The following is a 17,309-nucleotide window of genomic DNA, read 5'->3' as shown; positions in this document are numbered from 1 at the left end:
GATAGTGCCCTTCTAGATCTTTTTTCTCCGCAGCCAGAGCCAAAAAGAGCAAAACCCTCGACCTTTCCATCCCTTCCCTTCCTGCGAGCCTGCCTAAGCTATAGATTGAACTCACCTAGGTGAGGTTCTCAAAGGAGAAAGAACTTTCTGCATTCAGACAAGGAGTAATTGATCTCCGACATGAAAGTAGTGGAGGTGGTTCTCCAAAAAGACATTATAGGTCATGTATGTATATTATCTCAAGGTGCTCCAAAATTTTAACAGATCAAAACTACTTGTCTTGCGAAATATCATTTAATTTAATTAAAATTTGTGAAGCAAGAGCGGATGGGTATTAATTTATGTTTTGGGTGTGATTACATTCAACATTGTTCACAAAGTGAACCCTAGAAGACCGAGAAAGAATCAAAGCAGTTTAAGGAAGACCTTCAGAGCTAGTACTCAAATAGAAAATTCAAATGCTCTGAAGAAGTTAAAAGGAAGTTCAACTATGTGTGTGCACATGATGAAAATATGCACCAAGCCAAGAGAAATGTTGGACAAACCCAGGACGGAGACTTCAACATGCTCACACCAGAAAAAGTTGCTCGTGATGACATGAAGATCAATTGATAGAGCACTTTCAAAAGAAGCTTGTTTTAAAGAGAAACAATCTTAAGAAAACTTGAAGCAGATCAGAGCTGAAGAAGAACATAATAAAGCAATCAATCATGGATCCGTGCTTCATATGATTAAGTGAATCTGCTGAAGAAGTTTTGCAACAACTATGCCATCGTGAAGATCAAAAGAGTCATTTAGAAGATGTTGCTGATGGAAGCAGCTAATTAAGTAAGAAATTTCCAAAGAAGCACAAAGACTAATCAACCTGAAGATCAGATGTCTTGTGCTGAAGATGACCAAGTCTAGCAAGTGTGTCTTGGAATGATCAAATCAAATACCAGCTGAAAGAACGGAGCATTCACAATCCAACTGAAAGAATGAGGACCACCTTGTACATATCCCCTCAAAATCAGTGATTTCAGTGATTGGGAACACTTCAAGGTACATGCAGAGTATATACCTTAGAGAAAAGATTCCAGAATGGACTAATTCTCGCAAAGTATGTCCCAGTTGCTTCAAAAAAAAGCATGTGTTACATATTAGAATTAGGGAGGCCTAACCCAACCCAAAAGATAGTTCAAGAGTTAAGGTTTGCACTATCATTTATAAGCACTTGATTGGTCACATCTCTAGCCAATGTGAGACACTAACACACCTCATCACGCCCAGGGTTGGACATCTGGAGTGTGGAGTGAAATGGGTGACCCAAATATGGGGAGTCAACAAATGGATCTAGGATAAGCTCTGATACCATATTAGAATTAGAGAGGCCTAACCCAACCCAAAAGTTAGCTCAAGAGTTAAGGTTTGCACTATCATTTATAAGCACTTAATTGGTCATATCTCTAGACAATGTAGGACTCTAACAGTACATCCCATAGATAGTTTAGAATAAAGCACATTAACTAAGTAAAAAAACATAAAAGCTAAAGGAATTCAAAGGCCAAGTCACCAAAGCATATGTACTACCGGTATGAAATAAAACAATGTGCAAAGATTCATAATAAAATGTTGCGAACATGAGCTAAAGGGAAAAAAAATGACTGACCTTTTGTTGAAGATAACTTCCTCAGTAAGATCTTTGATAGAGAAAGGTTTTTCTACGGGTTCACAACACTAATGCATTACTGAAAATGCAACATTAAATTTGTTGTAACTCTCTGATTGGAAGTCATTCTCAAGTTTTTCCCACTTCACAAACCTCCAATTTATAGTTTTTCACCCACTAAAATTGGCTTCCCTAATAGATTATGGAGGCCTGCATTTAACTGTTGAAAATGTACACAAGTAAGTTTTTTTCGATAAAAGAAGCAAAAGAAAAAAATAAAACAGAAGAAGAAACTACTACCTTAAGAAGGCAACACCAAGGGCATCAGCGTGCAACAGGGACATGACACCAGCCAAAGAAGAATCCCAAAACCAGCTCGAGCTTGTATTAGACGGTCCAAGCTTGGCTAAGTAATCAACAACATCATTTCCTTCGTGAAGCAAATAGTGGCAGTGAAATACCTAATTCCGATGAATAAGGCTCTTAATGCTACTAATGATATAAGCATATTGATGAAACAGATGATGATCAGAAATCAAAAGCCCCAAAGTAAGCATAGAATCCGTGAATAATTCCACGCTTCTATAGCCATGATCCTAACACAGATTCAAGCCTCGAAGGACTGCCAAAAGTTCAACACGAAGGCTATCACCAATACTCGCAAATCCAACAAAACAAAAAATCCAAGTACCTTGAGATGAGCGCACAACACCACCAAACCCAGAGGGACCCAGATTAAATGAAAATCATAAGAAGAACAAGCATGAGCATGATTTGTTGTAACTCTCTGATTGTAAGTCATTCTTAAGTTTTTCCCACTTCACAAACTTTCAATTTATAGTTTTTCACCCACTAAAATTGGCTTCCCTAATAGATTATGGAGGCCTGCATTTAACTGTGTAAAATGTACAAGTAAGGTTTTTTTTTTTCCGATAAAAGAAGCAAAAGAAAAAAACAAAACAAAAGAAGAAGCTACTACCTCAAGAAGGCAACACCAAGGGCATCAATGTGCAGCAGGGACATGACACCAGCCAAAGGAGAATCCCAAAACCAGGTCGAGCTTGTATTAGACGGTCCAAGCTTGGCTAAGTAATTAGCAACATCATTTCCTTCGTGAAGCAAATAGTGGTAGTGAAATACCTAACTCCGATGAATAAGACTCTTAATGCTACTAATTATATAAGCATATTGATGAAACAGAGGATGATCAATAAATCAAAAGCCCCAAAGTAAGCATAGAATCCGTGAATAAGTCCACGCTTCTATAGCCATGCTCCTAACACAGATTCAAGCCTCGAAGGACTGCCAAAATCTCAACACGAAGGCTATCACCAATATTCGCAAACCCAGCAAGACAAAAAATCCAAGTACCTTGAGATGAGCGCACAACACCAGCAAACCCAGAGAGACCCATATTAAATGAAAATCATAAGAAGAACAAGCATGAGCATGATTTGAATAAAAAGATCATTAATAAATTTTATGTGGAGTAATTAACTAGAATCGCATAATGGGAAGTAGTAGACAATAACTTTTGTTTAAGTTAGCGTTTTACCGATTTGAATTGGGGTGGTTTTTGTGCTCCCTTCCAATTGTTGCACATGTATCTTCAACCTTGCGCAAGACCATCATGGCTATTATATTCCTCTTGAGGTTGTAAGGCGTGATGACCTCCATGCGATTGTGCACCCACACAATGTTCGATCAATTTTGCAATATATTTTATTAGAGTTAGGGTGAAGGAAAGAACAAGGATGGAAGGAGATGAAGAGAAAGGTAAAGAGAAGTATTGTGATGAGGGAGAGAAAACTAATGTGACGGCTGCCATCGAGAGAACGTGAAGTTATTAGCTTATTAGGGTTTTCACTTATGGTTTTAAGGTTTTGGGCTTCTTATAGTTGGGCTGAGAAAGGTAAAAACTTTTTTTAAAAAGATACATTCATAATATGATTCCCTTTTAAGAAAAAAAAACAATGCTTTTGGTTTAGCGTGACAACATTCATCAAGTTTTTTGAGATTTTACCCTTAAATTAAAGTAACAGGAAGACACAACACCCAAAGGTTTTGATTGCCAAACACCCAGAAGGATGTTCGACCCTAAATCCCATTTTTTGAGATTTTACCCTTAAATTAAAGTATCTGGAAGACACAACACACGTTTTGACTGCCAAACAGTGAGAAAAGACAAGCAAAGGACGATGAGAAACGCTTGAGGGAGAAGGGAAAGAGAGAGAGATTATGAGGGAGAAGTGATGCATTGTTAGAATTTAATACAACAGTCTCAATATTTGGACCCGCGTGTCGTACATACAATGACATACGCGCTTAAGGGTGGTAATCCCGTGGCTAAACGCGAAGAGTAAAGAAATTTTTTTGTGGGGATTTTGAACCCCCCGCAAAATAAATGTGCAATTTTGTGGAAGTTAGGGTAGCGGTTCAAAACTGCCAGATTTTTCTTCCGTTTTTATATACTTTGCAAATTGTGGCGGTTTTTTACCGTCACAATCTGCGCATGTTGATTGGTGGTTGACATTGTGGTAGGGTCTAAAAATCATTTCCATTTAATATAAGTGACTAGAAATCATCTGCATAGTTTCACTACAAAACCTTAAAGTTCGTGATCCGAAAAACCTGGAAAAAATTTGGGAAAAAAAGAGGAAAAAAGGAGAAAGTTATATAGGTCTTTGAGATTCAAATTAAACCAAAATGAAGCATGTGTACAAGTCCAAACAAAAAGCAAACTGTAAAGCCTCTGAGACAGAGATGAAGGATCACAAGTCCAATGACCTCTAATGTTCCTGATGGAGTAGAAGTCTAGGCAAAGCAAGTCGTAAGGCATTTAAGACTCGAACTAAGCAATATAAGCCTAGATAAGAAGAAGAAAAAATGGAGACTCACTTAAAGGGGGTGTTAGAGTAACAAGCGTGACTGCAGAAGTACCACATTATATAAATATGCAAGTGCATAATACAGTAGAAACTCTTTAAATTAATACTCGGTAAATTAATAAAATCTCTAAAATAATAAATTTGTCCGGTCCCGACTTGGGCCAATGTAAAAAAATTGAAAAACTCGATAAAATAATAAGATAATAATTTTCCAGGAGATCCCTTTATAATTTTCAGTCCCAAGAAAATCATAAATTAATAATTTATAGAAACTGAAAAAAATATATTACACTCTATTGAAATATGATTCAATAGTTGTCTGTTTTCCTTTAAAGTTCAAGTCTATTTGACTCATTTCTAACTTTTCTTATTGCATATAATAGCTCAGATGTTGTATTTTTTGTATTATATCATAAAGTTGCCTTTTTGTTTGGTATGTACAGTGTAATTACTTAAAAAAATTTAAATTAATAATTATTAGTTTATTGATAAATTAATAACTCTCTAAATTAATAAATTTCTCCGGTCCTGACATTATTAATTTAAAGAGTTTCTACTGTAGTATATAAGTTAAAGGATTCACTCACCCATTACCTTAAGGTTTTGTGGTGAAAGTATGTTGATGATGTCCTAATCATTTATATTAAATTCTAACATGGTATCAAAGTTGAAAATGTATAACGACTCATGACTTTAGACTCAAGTCATATAGGCCTCTTGTAACACCCCGATTTCGGTGGCGTCACTTTAGTAACCAAAAATAAACTTAATGCGGAAAACGTGAATATTTTTTTTTCGATAACAACTAAGACAAGACTGAATTAAATAAAACCCAACAGTAACGATAAACAGAACTAATATACAATATATATAACAGCCCCCGCTGTAAGTAGCTAGCCACGTCACGAGTAAACCTCCAGTGACGGGTAATAAGAAAAGTAGCGCCCGTAGGCAAAATGTACAAACCAAATCTAAAGGTAAGTGTCCCCAACACCATCCCTCAAATCTGAGAATAAGCTGGCCCATCGGCCTGAAACAAGATCTCCTAAGTCCAACCAACTCTCTGTGATTCCCGTAAAGAAACCACACAAAAAGCTATAGGTGGGAAACTACCCTGTGCCAAATGAAACAAATGATGTTCAGAGCTAAGACTCTACTCCTACACTAATCCCATCTCGAGGAGCTCACACTAACACTAAAACCTACATGCTAGCATGATCGTCGTCCGAATCTGAATCCAGAACGACCTAGTCTATGTTCATCATCCGTCCTCCTCTCGCTACCGCGATGCGCTCCTGTTCCAGCATCTCAATCCCTAGTTTCCCCCGAAGGGTGAACCATCGTGAACCAGCCCGCCAAAGACATCTGACAAAGGGGCGTTTGTCCGCCAAAGCACACACAGAAGACGCGAGGGTCAACTCCAAAGAATTATGTAAATAATACTACCAATAGATATAGATAAGAGAATAGCCACTTAGGCTTATAGCTAGGGATAACATCCTAGGGTTGCATATTCCATAATGAACTTAACAGCAATAATAACAATTAACATGTTCCAAATAGGATTAACAAATAACAATCACATTCGACAACTAAATTAGTATGCATGTTGCATGATATGCAATGCAGGTTAACCCAGTCAACCAATATGCATTCCAGAACGGATGGACATCAAACGGATCAATCCTAGCACCAGCAACGGTGGGACCATTCTGCCCGCGTGCCTCTTACACCAAACATAGGTGTGGACATCCACCGAGTCAATCCTAGCACCAGCAACGGTGGGACCATTCTGCTCGCGTGCCTCTGGGATGGACATCAACCGGATCAATCCTAGCACCAGCAACGGTGGGACCATTCTGCCCGCGTGTCTCTTACACCAAACCAAAGTAGCCAGATCAGCCGTAACCCGTAGGTCTGCCATTTCGGTCTGCTACTAAGAGTCACCTAGCAGCGCTCTTACGCGGAAATCCTGGTCTTATAACCAATTTTGGAATCCGCCGTGGTCCGGTATCTCGCCGTGTTTAAACCACTTAATGAGTGCATGCAATGCAGTGATTAGCCAAACAACGTCTCCGACCTCACTCGACACGTCGCCACGTGTTCTAGCTAGATTAATGTCTCTAAAAGCTTACCCTAAGGTAAAGTCGATTCTGCGACAAAAGACACTTCTTCACAACAACATAGTAACTCATGATGATTTCCAAATCGTCCGACTCATCTCAATCCGATGGTCACAACTGCTCAACGAGCACAGAGTATCACACTCTCGGAAACTAACGGTTTCCCGGACTTATCCCCAGGATAGCCCCACAACACAACTGCTCCCAGAGCACAAGAGCATCAACATACTCAAAACTTATCAATATCCTCAACACTTGGATCCGACGACACTTCTCGTTTTCCAAACTAAGATTTGCATCCAAAGCTTCCTTTCGAGATTAATACCATTACTTAAAGATTTAGAGGTTGTTTAATGTCTTATGAGTTTTCTTTACAAAATAATATCCTTTTAGTTTTATCGCAAATCCTATAAGTTCTCGGGATCTCCTAATCCCCAAATGACACCAGAGAATGTCTGGATCCATAAACATCATAACAAGGCCCGAATCTCATTCGTCCTATCAAACTTTCTCAAAACTCTCAAAATAAAATCGGCATGACCTGCCCGCTATTCTCACCATTCAGAAACTCAGATTTCATTGCAAAAGCATAAATAACTCAGCACAATCAATCAACATGTCATATAACATCATATTAAGCAATAACCACATAACACTTAGCATATAAGGCATGCACCACACATCCTAGATTACCCACATAGCACGTAGCATGTAAGTCAATCTCAAAAAACATTCAGTAGATGAATCATCTACATTGTCAGCCGAAGCCTCAGAAAACATTTTCCAATCACACACAATCCAGTGCATAAACAGTAAACAATGTCGAAAGCATCGACCCTAAGCATTAACTAGAGATTCAGTGAGATGCCCTCACCTGCAGATTCTCCAGGATGAACTTCCAACTCTTCCTCACAATCAAAGTGTTGTTCCTCAGGAAATTCCTCAAAAGTTCCTTTAAAACAAAATCACAGAAATACTATCAGAATCTATCGAAAACTAAGCTATCGATACTCACTAAGGTTACTCGAAGTAATCTATACTCTAAGGTACGATAATCTAGCGCGAAAGACAAGTTTTCGGAAAAGGAAATTTTCCTCCTCCCCCCTAATAGGTTCGGCCACTTTTCACAATTAGGAGACTCGATTTTTCTTCGATCAAACTTGGTTCCTATGCCATCATTAGCCGTAACTAAGGGTATTCTGAACTCGGAAAAATTATCGGATCAAAAACTGTCGCAGGGGTATTTTGGTCATGATTTTTAACTTAGGATTTTCAAAACTGAAATCCCAAAAACCAAATTTTGCAGGGACGTCACCAACGACGTTTATGACAACTAATCCTACTAGCACTAAGCTAAGGCGATAGTTTTCAGCCTAAAGGTTGAAGCTTTACTCCAAAAACTCCAAAAATGGGTATTTTAGGCTAAAATTGATTCCGGCGGAATTCCGGCGACATAACGGAAAATCTAATCCGGCAGAAGTGATCTTGGGCACATAAAGAAGAGGTTTAGAATCAGAAATGAAAGATTCGGGATAGTTTTGCAAAAACCCATAAACTATCAGCTCAGAAAAGTCTACAGAAAAGCTATGGAAAAAGCGATCAGAGGTAAGGATTAGCGACTATACCTCGAAACCTTGAAGCAGCAACTAACGGATCAACGATCAAGCAAGTAATGAAGAAAATTCTTCTTCCTTCTTCCTTGGTGAAGCTCGCGGCCTTGAGGAGAGAAAATGGAGGAGTTTTGTGTTTTTTTCTCACTTGTTTGCTATATATAGAAGATGGAAATTCGCGGGAAAATGAAAGTTTCGTGAATCTGATTTTTCCGGCGTCATTCTCCGTGAATTAATAGATATGTTTTGGCAAAAGAATTCCAAAACTATAAAGAAGTCTCCTTGTATTTTTGGCAACTAATGCATAGTCGGTGTAAAACTATTTTACCCGATAAGTTGCTTTTTGCATCGAATGTCGGAATAGAAAACTTCCTTCTGAAGAAAGATTGAAATCATCAAGAGAAATGGGTGTACGCGTGTGGAATCTTCATTTGATGTTCCGAATAGAAAAAGTCTTCATTGTCGGTTGATTCTAGGGTTTTGAAATACCAGGGTTTCGGTTTCGGCAAACTTCCGATGATTGGAATCGGACGTTCGTAGATCCTAGAGTTTCGCCTCGAAACGATTGTGATATATGGAAAAAGAGAAGTTCTAACATTTCTCTGAAGATTTTTGGAATTAACTTCCATCGTGCCTAAAAGTGAAAATTAGCTATATACTAGGGTTTCTGACCTAGGTTAAGCGTATAACGATCGTGCTATAACTTTTATCGATCATAATGCAATCCTTGAACTTTTCCTGAACTTCCTCCTTCATAAATATATTTCATTTAATGAACTTTTGTTCAGGTTTCCCTTCACATTACATCAACCCTAATCGTGAATAAGAAATTTATTCACTTAGCATAAGCTTAAAAACTTGGGTCTTACACCTCTTAGACTCAAGTTAAGACAAAAGAGCACATCTCCAATGAAATATGAGGTTTCGCTTGAGTACAAGTCCAGATAAAAAGCAAGACGCTTCTGAGACTCAGATGAAGGATCACAAATGCAATGACCTCTGATGTTAGAGTAATCTCTTATCGCAAGACTAAAATTAGATTATTTCCTAAAATATAGGTGTAATTCAGGTTCCCTCTGATACGATTGTCCTGCACGATGCTGGGACAAGAGGTTCGACAACCGCTTAACAATAAAACAAAACTTAACAACAGAAACAATAACACACAGTAATTGTTAACCCAGTTCAGTGAAAACTTTCACCTACGTCTGGAGGGTTTGCACCCAAAGAAAGGAAATCCACTATCTCAAGATTCAGGAATTACAGACACTCATGAACAACTCAGTTCATAGTTCACTTCCTAATCTACCCAGTGTATTTCTACTTAGAATCTCAACCTAAGTATGAGAGCCCCTCTCACTCTCTCTCAATCACTGCCACAGTGATTGGTGAACACAATGAACAATCAGAGTTTGAACGCAATCAAACAACACAGAACCCTTCTTTGCTTTATAGAATCAGTGAGCAAAAAGGATTCACAACTAACAAAGGACAAAGCACAAATAACAAATCCTAAAACACTTGATCTCTCTCTATCAGCTTCGACACCTTCATGTTTTAGGTCTTCATCCTTTTATAGACTTCAGCAGCGGTAGCATGGGCTTTAGGGTTGGCACGGGCCGAAGATACAGATTGCAGTAACAGCAATTCAAAACGCAATCTTGAGAGATTCGGTTTCTTATTGCACAAGTAAAGATAGAAACCAATCTTTTAACAAAGATTGTTTCAACAAATAACAACCCAACAAATAAACCCTTCTCGATAGCTACTTGTTCCTCAAGTAACTAAAAAAACATATCTTCAATAAATCTTCAGAGGGCCCACAAACAGAAACACAAGCTGAGGACTGATGCTCTAGCTACACGAGATCAGATGCCACGACATCTGCTTCGACAATCGGTTGTTTTGACAAAATGCATGGCAACATGTTCCAACAATCTCCCCCTTTGTCAAATTTTATCTAAAACAACTCACAATCAGAGAGGATAAAAACAAGAGAAACAATTCTCCCCCTTAGTCAGAGCTCCCCCTCAACTAACGCAACTCCACAACCAACTATCATACTTCAGAAGGCATAGTCGGAACAAAAATACTTACAAACACAAAACCAGAAGTACAAACAGCCTCAGCACATGATGACACCAAAATAGAACAGCTTGAACATCATAGTATCAGAAATACTACCATCAGAAGCTGGCAGCACATGATCAGAAGTACTACTATCAGAAGTAACGTTTCAGAAGTACTGCCTTCAGAAGTTGGCAACACATAAGCTGTCAGAAATACTGCTAATCAGATGCATCGTTTCAGAACTACTGCTATCAGAAGTTAGCAACACATAAGCTATCAGAAATACTGCTAACAGAAAATGCCTCTTGAAACAAACATAGCCAACACTATCAGAGCTAACACAATCAGAAGCAACTTCACAGCAAAACTTCACAGTAGAAACATAGGTCTTCACAAACTTCTGAAAACTTCTGAAAACTCAACCATCTGAACACTATACACAAACTTCTGAAATCACAGACTTCTGACCTACTCCCCCTTTTTAGCACAAATTTGCAAAGGGTGCACCAAAAAACAAAAGACAATAGCAAAAGAACAAAGCAAACTAGGCTTCAGAACCGGACTCCTCCCCAGACTCGTCTGCACTTTCTTCAGATCCTTCCTCCTCTTCATTACCCGCTTTCTGAGCAGCTGTAGCAGCAGCACTTTGTTCACCACCTTGGCGTTCATCTTCCTACAGCTTGAGTAGCAAAGCATCAACTTTGAGCTTCCTGGCAGTGCTCACCCTGATTGTCTCCTGCAAAGCCTTGGAAACTTCCTGTAATTCAGCAATTATGGCCTGAGTGCCAGATTCAGTCACTGGAGGAGCAGATGTTCTGCTGGTTGGTAAAGCAATGTCTAGCACATGTGGCTCCAGAAACAAACGTTGATCCAAAGTGATTGGAACTCCACGAGACATAGCCACATCATCAGCCCTGAGAATCTGAGGATGTTGCTTCAGAATGATCTCAGAGATAAGGGAAGGAAATGAAACAGGCAGCTTCACAGCACAAGTATCAGCATGCTTCAATGTTTGCTCAAACACGAAAGTTCCAAAGTCAAATGCAATAGACTTGCCAATCCTGTAGATCAACTTGGCAAGCGTTGTAGAAACACCAGAGGTATGCTGAGTAGGAACCCAATTCACAGCACCAATCCTGTTAAGAATAGCATACTTCACACTGAGATTTCCAATAGACAACAACTTCTTGCTGGGCCACTTCTTCACATGACCTGCAGTAAGCTCCTTGGCAACATCATCCATGGACACTTCTTCATCAACAAATTCAATAGCACTTCTGCCAAGTGCTTGATTGATAACAGCCGGTGAAAACATCACACATTCAGCCCTCACATAGACTTTCCTGAATTCTGCACTGTCAGGAAGTCCTACATCAACAGAGAGATTCACCAAGAACTCTCTCACAAGCTTCTCATAGCACCTTCCAACATTCTGAATAGTCTTCATCAGACCTGCGTTCTCAATTAGAGCAATTACATCTCTGCATTCAAGAACATCAGAACCAACTTCCCTTTCCTTGGCCATTCTCCTCTTGCAAACAAACTTCCACTTCTGAACATTCTCTTCTAAGTGGAAAGACACTCTATCAATAGGAACAGCAGGAACATTCTGAGGAATACGCTTACCAGAAAACTTCTTTTTCTCAGAAGATTGAACGTCCTGGATACCAACTTCAACATCTGACTCAGAGTCTTCAACTTCAACTGAAATCTTCCTCTTCCTCTTCTCAGTGGAGGTCTTTTCTTCCTTTTTCTTTCCCTTACTCTTCACACTGGCCTGTCTGGATTTCTTTGATGGAGTAGGAGTGATTTCAGGAGAAGAAATCCTTCTTTTCTTCTTCATCCTCGCAGCAACACTATCAGCAAAGGTCTCAGTCAGAGGAACATCATCAGAAGCATCATCAGAGATGTTCTGAACAGAGGCGGGATCCTGGATTGGTTCTTCAGAATTGACACCCGCAGAGTTATCATTCTTTGGATCAGCATCCTTTGAAGAGGATGATACAGAGATATCAGGCTGGGTAGCACCACCTGAATCTTCATGAGAAGTGGAATCCTTTCCCAAATTTTCTTGAGTAGACCTTTCCAAAGACCCAGATGTCTCAACATCTGGCACAACATCAGGGGGTGATTTCACAGGAGAATCTTCATCATTGATTTCCTCTTCGTCAGGAACATCCTCAAGGATAGGAACATTTGGGGCTTTGCTATTCTTGACCTGTGATTTGTAGACCTTACACGTTGGGTTTCTTGATCTCATCTTCTTGAGAGCTTTCTTGGGCACAGAAGATGGTTGAGAAGAATCACTCTTCAAACCCATACACTTGACTCCTTTAGCAGTTCTTTCAATCTTGGCCTTGACAGATTCCTTCTTTCCTGAACTTTGAGACATGATGAATCGAAAGCAATTACAAACAGAGTACAGAACAACGAAATAGAATTGCAAATGAGAGATGATATGACTGGAAGAAGATAGATGCACAAGCGGTTGAGAGAACACAATTTGCCCGTTGGAGATAGTTATAGGATAAGTGAACCATGAAGTAACTTTCTCTCTGCTGATGTCACAACGGCAGTTAGTGATGACCAAGAATAAACTAGCCGTTAACACACTGGGGCATGCTAATTGCTATGCATCAGAAAGACAAATCCCTAGACTTCCTCTTAATTTTTCAAAAGTGATTGCATCAAGGGGTTTTGTGAAAATATCAGCCAATTGCTTGTCAGTTGTAACATGATCCAAATTAACAATTTTATCTTCCACCAAGTCTCTAATAAAATGATGTCTAATGTCAATATGCTTGGTCCTGCTATGTTGTATGAGATTCTTAGAAATATTAATTGCACTGAGATTGTCGCAGTACAATGTCATGACATCCTGTTCAACATCATACTCCTTTAGCATTTGCTTCATCCACATGAGTTGTGTACAACTACTTCCTGCTGCAATATATTCTGCTTCAGCTGTAGACAATGAGACACAATTCTGCTTCTTGCTAAACCATGAAATCAAATTATTCCCTAGGAAGAAACATCCACCGGATGTGCTCTTTCGATCATCTGCACTACCTGCCCAATCTGCATCACAGAATCCAACTAAAGAGGAATTTGTATCATGAGTATAGAGAATACCATAGTCACTTGTGCCATTGATGTACTTGATAATTCTCTTGACTTGTAGCAGATGACTGGCTTTAGGAGCTGCCTGATACCTAGCACAAACTCCGACAGCAAATGTGATGTCTGGTCTGCTAGCAGTGAGATACAACAAGCTACCAATCATGCTTCTATAGAGACTTTGATCAACATCTTCCCCCTGTTCATCCTTGGAAAGTTTGATGTGTGTAGCAGCAGGAGTTCTCTTGTGACCAGCCTTCTCAAGGCCAAACTTCTTGACTAGCCCTTTAGCATACTTACTCTGTGATATGAACATAGAATCCTCCATTTGTTTCACTTGTAGTCCTAGAAAATAGTTCAATTCACCAACTAGGCTCATCTCAAATTCAGATTTCATTTGTCGGACGAAATGCTCCACCATTGAGTTCGACATTCCTCCAAAGACAATGTCGTCCACATAAATCTGTGCTATCATGAGCTTACCTTTGTCATTCTTCACAAACAGAGTTTTATCAATTCCACCCTTACTGTAACCATTGCTTACAAGGAATTCAGTTAACATTTCATACCAAGCCCTAGGTGCTTGCTTCAAGCCATACAATGCTTTCCTCAGTTTGTACACATGATCTGGATGACGTGGATCTATAAACCCTTTAGGTTGTTCAACATATACTTCTTCACTCAAATAGCCATTCAGAAAAGCACTCTTCACATCCATCTGATAAAGTCTGAACTTCAAGAGACAAGCAACACCTAACAAGAGTCTTATAGATTCCAGTCTAGCTACTGGAGCAAAGGTTTCATCAAAATCAACTCCTTCTATCTGAGTATATCCTTGAGCCACTAGCCTTGCTTTATTCCTTGTGACTGTTCCAGTTTCATCTGATTTGTTCTTGAATATCCACTTAGTGCCAATGATGTTTACTTCTTCAGGCCTAGGCACTAACTCCCATACTTCATTTCTCCTGAACTGCTCTAGCTCCTCTTGCATAGCATTTATCCAGTATTCATCAGTGAGAGCTTCATTTACATTCTTGGGTTCTATCTTAGAGATGAAACAACTGTGAGCAATCATACTTCTGGATCTGGTAGTCACCCCTTCTTGAAGATTCCCAATAATGTTTTCTTGAGGATGATTCTTCTGAACCCTGATTGATGGAGCTTTGTTTGATGTGATATCTTTGTCTTCCTTTTCATCAGCACTTGTTTCTGACTCATTGTCGAGGGCGGTTGCTGAAGCATCGGCTGGAACATCAGCACCATCATCATCTTCATTCAAAACTGTTTCTTCCTTCTTGCTTGATTCATCATCCACAGTCACATTCACAGATTCCATCATGGTCCTTGTGCGAGAGTTAAAAACTCTATAAGCTTTGCTGTTCATAGAATACCCCATGAAAATTCCTTCATCACTTCTAGGATCAAGTTTCCTCTTAGGATCACGGTCTGCAAGGATATAACATTTACTTCCAAATATGTGAAAGTATTTTACAGACGGCTTTCTACCTTTCCATAGCTCATACTGTGTAGAGGATGTCCCTGCCCTGATGGTGACTCTATTATGTATGTAACAGGCAGTACTCATAGCTTCAGCCCAGAACTGGTGCGGAATCTTCTTAGCATGTAACATTACTCTAGCTGATTCCTGGAGAGTTCTATTTTTCCTTTCAACTATTCCATTCTGCTGTGGAGTGATGGGGGCAGAAAATTCATGACTAATACCTTCTGTTCCACAGAACTCCAAGAATTTTGAATTCTCAAACTCCCTTCCATGATCACTTCTGATTCTCACAATCACACAGTCCTTCTCATTCTGAAGTCTCATACATAGATTCTTGAATATTTCAAAAGTCTCTGATTTTTCTCTCATAAATTCAACCCATGTATACCTTGAAAAATCATCCAAACACATACCTTTTTCCTCCCAAGCTTTCAACCTACATGGGACCCATGAGATCCATGTGAAGCAATTCCAGAACCTTTGTCATGGTCTGATGCTGGAGCATCTTGTGTGGCACCTTGGTTTGCTTACCAATATGACATTCTCCACATAGCTTTCCTTCTCCCAAGCTCAAATTGGGCAGTCCCCTTATTGCTTCATCTGCAAGAATCTTTTGCATGCTCCTGTAGTTGAGATGTCCTAGTCTTTGATGCCATACATTCACCTCATCTCCTTTAGTTAACAAACATCTGGAAACATGAGCTTTTTCTTCTGATGTCCACATATAACAATTGTCTTTTGATCTGACTCCTCTCATCACAACTCTCTCATCATCAGTGGTCACAACACATTCTATCTTATTGAACTTCACATCATATCCTTGATCACACAGTTGACTTATGCTGATTAGGTTGGCTGTTAAACCACTCACAAGTAACACATTGTTCAAGTTAGGAGATTCTGTGCTAACAAGTTTTCCTACTCCCTTGATCTTTCCTTTAGCTCCATCTCCAAAAGTAACATAGTTGGTGGAGTGACTTCTATGTCTTGCAAGAAGCTCTTGTTTCCTGTCATGTGTTTTGAGCAGCCACTATCAAAATACCAATCTTCCTTTGATGATGCTCTGAAGGACGTGTAGGCTACCTGACATCTGACTTCACCCTTGGGCTTCCATTGCTTCCTCATCTGAACAGGCTTTTTCTCGTGCATCTGAGGATAACCATATAACCTGTAACAGTAGGGCTTTATATGACCATTCTTACCACAGTAGTGACACTTCCAAGGTACAGTTTTGTCAAGCTTAAGCTGGGGTTTCACATGCAGAGGTACATGTCGAGGCAATGAATCTGACAACTGATAATTTCTGGGCTTCTTGAATTCAGTTTGTTTTGCAGCAGACACAAATTTCTTTGAACCTTTCTGATTTCCTTTGTTTGCTGTTTTATAGTCAAAGTCAATTCCCTTCAGACTCCCTCCTTGCTTGCTAGTTTCTTTCAGAATTTCGTCAAGCATATCAGAACCATTGTTCAACATTCTAACAGATTTGTGAGTAGCTTCAAGCTTTCTTGTCAGAGTTGCCACTTCCTCTTGAAGTCCTGCATTAATCAACACTAGATTAGCCTTTTCAATAACATCAGCATTATTAAACTTACTTTGTCATTCCTCCAGATCTTCCTTCAGCTTTGTGCTGAGCTCTTTCAGCCTTTCATTCTGAGAGACAAGTTGATCTATCTCACTTTGCTTTTCTCTCACAAGTTTACATGCTTCTTCCCACTTGATGTGTAGCAGCTTGTAAGTCTCAGCCAATTCCTCATCTGTAATGTCCTCATCACTTGTATCAGACTCATAGATGGTTCCAGAGAAAGCATTGACTTTGTTTGCAGATATCTCCTCCTCATCTTCTGTGTCTTCATCTGACCAAGTTACCATCATACCTTTCTTCTGCTTCTTTAGATAGGTGGCGCATTCAGACCTGATATGACCATATCCTTCACATTCATGACACTGCACTCCTTTATTCTGACCAGATCTTTCTTCTTCTTTGGTCTTCCTCTGTGAATTAGAGAGCTTGGGTTTGTTATCGAACTTCATGTCCTGGACATTAGGCCTGGTTCTTTTGTCAATCTTTCTCAATGCTCTGTTGAATTTTCTTGCTAGCATGGCCAGAGCCTCAGAAAGATTTTCACCCTCACAATCTTCATCATCACCTTCATCAGTGTTTGACACAAAAGCAATACTCTTATTCTTCTTCTCAGATTTTCCACTAAGTTTCAACTCAAATGTCTGCAAAGAGCCAATAAGTTCATCAACCTTCATGTTCTCGATGTCTTGAGCCTCCTCAATTGCAGTGACTTTCATAGCAAACTTCTGAGGAAGAGATCTCAAGATCTTCCTTACAAGCTTCTCATCTGA

Source organism: Lotus japonicus, chromosome 1 (genome assembly GCF_012489685.1).
Source record: "Lotus japonicus ecotype B-129 chromosome 1, LjGifu_v1.2".
Lineage (NCBI taxonomy): Eukaryota > Viridiplantae > Streptophyta > Magnoliopsida > Fabales > Fabaceae > Lotus > Lotus japonicus.
The sequence above is the reverse complement of the archived record's forward strand: the minus strand, read 5'-3'. Positions refer to the sequence as shown.